Source organism: Canis aureus, chromosome 3 (assembly GCF_053574225.1).
Source record: "Canis aureus isolate CA01 chromosome 3, VMU_Caureus_v.1.0, whole genome shotgun sequence".
NCBI lineage: Eukaryota > Metazoa > Chordata > Mammalia > Carnivora > Canidae > Canis > Canis aureus.
The window spans coordinates 34,673,732-34,676,321 of record NC_135613.1 but is presented as its reverse complement, the minus strand read 5'-3'; positions in this window follow the sequence as shown (position 1 = coordinate 34,676,321).

Below are 2,590 nucleotides of genomic sequence, written 5' to 3'. Positions count from 1 at the left end.
CTTGTGACCTGTGAGCTGCGCGCGGCTGTGCCCCCGGGGCGCCCCCTGCCGTTCTGCTTGCGCCCTGCACCTTTTCTCGGCCAGCCACCTTGTGGGGGACCCTTCGCCGCCGGGCAGACCCGCCCTACTGTGGGGTCTGCAGGGCCCGGGGCCAGGGGCATGGTCAGCTCTCTTCCCTCCTCTCCTTCATCTGACCAGTGCCCCTTGGTCATCCTACATCTAATACCATCTCCCATGATTACCTTTGATCCTCCCAGTGGTCTCAGGTTGAGGCACAGCAGAGAGCCACACCCCATTTGATGACGATGGGACAGAAGCCAGAGAGAAATAGGACTTGCCTGGGGTCCTACACCCAGTCCATGGAGCTGGGTTCCCAGAACAGTGTGTCTTCTTTCAGGGTCCTCCTAGTGCCCTCTAACATCCCATTTTAGCACTTAAATAGGAAGTCCAGACGCCTAGCGTAGCTGTGGGCTGGACTCTCCGTCCCCAAGCCAGGCTGGCACACGGCCACATCTGACACAGTGCCCACCCTGTACCACTGAGCTGAGGGTCAGAGGTATCAGGCCTGGGAGCACACACAACACACACCCTTGGTCATCTAAGCACAGGCCCTGCCCCTTCCCACTTGTGCAGACTTGGGCAATTCGTTTCCTTTTCTGATTCTCCACTTTCTTACCTGTAAAGTGAAGGTAATAATCTCTGTCTCTCCAGACTCCTAGCAGGATTAAAGGAGCTAATTTAAGTATGCTCCTGGCACATAGCGGAATCTTAATAAGAGGCCATTCCCAGCCCTTGGAAAGGGCCCTTGCAAAGGTCCAGAGGCAGAGACTGTGTCTCACCCACTCCTGGTGCCATACCTGGCGCACAGTAAATGCTCAGTAAATATTTGTTGAATGACAAGGGAACAAATAAAGGAATTAATCTAGAGTAACTTCCCGGTCATGCATAAATCCTCAGAGTCATGTTTGAATTCTGGTTCTGCTGTTGTCTGGTTGGCGGCTTTGGGCACGTTACCCTGGCCAGAGTTCAATTTCCTCATCTATAATATGGACATTGACCGCTGCCTCATGGAGGAGTATTTGGAGACGTTAGTGAAGTGTTTGTGTCCACCAGCAAGTCCTGTGCATGGGGGAAGCCCTGTGACTAGCCGCGGGACAGTATGAGCGTTGTCAGTGTGGCCCAGAAGCTGCTTGTGGCTGCATTGCTTCTCTCTCGGCCTGAGCCCCTTGGCTCCAGGACTCCTGGAGGAGTGACCGTAGAATATAGGCCAAGGTCTGTTGGGCTGGGAATCTGGCTGCCAGACAGGCCAGAGCAGGTACAGGCCTGCGTGAGTCAGCTCTGCAGCAAGGCAGCCTGCCCACTCACGTCAGCCCAAAGCCTCCCCATCGTAGCAACTCACCAGCCCTAGCAACCAACTCATTCTCTCTTGAAACCCCCTCCCATCCCATTACACAGAAGAAGAAACCGAGGCTCAGAGAGGGAGAGTAACTTCCCCTGGTCACATCTAGCAAGGTGTAGGGTCACACAGTGGATATGGGATTCATGATTAGGTTTGGGAACTCTCTGGCTGCAAGAGGGTCTAACCATCCAGAATCTGGAGCCATCTGCTATGTCAGCAGAGTCAAGTCAAGATTCTCAGGATTCAGGCCTCCGTGATGGTGCTGCCCTCGCTGCCTTCAGTCCTCAGCCCTTCCATGTCTGGCCCACACTCTGTACATGTCAGCCACACGGGGCTGTCCTGCTCTGAGGCATACCCTGCACTGCAATCCTCTGGCCTTTCCCTATGCCCTTCCTGCCACTGAAATGCACCTGCGACCTACACTTCCCATCCAATTCCTACTCATCTTCTCAGAGTTAGATCAAAACCCATCCATTAGGATGGCCATTATAAAACACAAAAACAGGGCACCTGGGTGGCTCAGTGGTTGTGCTTCTGCCTTTGGCTCAGGTCATGATCCCAGGGTCCTGGGATCAAGGTCCGCATCAGGCTCCCCTGCAGGGAGTCTGCTTCTCCCTCTGCCTATGTCTCTGCCTCTGTGTGTGTGTATCTCTCATGAATAAATAAAATCTTTAAAAAAAAACACAAAACAAAACAGAAAATAACAAGCATTGGCAAAGATGTAGAGACTTTGGAACCTTTGTGCATTGTTGGCGGGCATGTAAAATGATGTAGCTCTTATGGGAAACAGTATAACAGTTTCTCAAAAAAATTGGTCAAAAAATCTGCTCTGGTCAGATCAAACATAGAATTGATCTGACCAAGCCATTCCACTTTCTGGGTGTATAGACAAAAGAACTGAAAATAGGGACTCAAAAAGATATTTGTATACCCTTGTCCATAGCAGTATTGTTCCCTATAGCCAAGATGCAAACAACCCAAGCATCCACTGATGGGTGAATGGATCAACACAATGTGGTGTATACATACATTTGATGAAATATTACTCCCCCTTAAAAAGGAAGGAAGTTGGGCAGCCCCAGTGGCTCAGCGGTTTAGCGCCAACTTCGGCCCAAGGTGTGATCCTGGAGACCCACATCGGGCTCCCTGCAGGGAACCTGCTTCTCCCTCTGCCTGTGTCTCTGCCTCTGT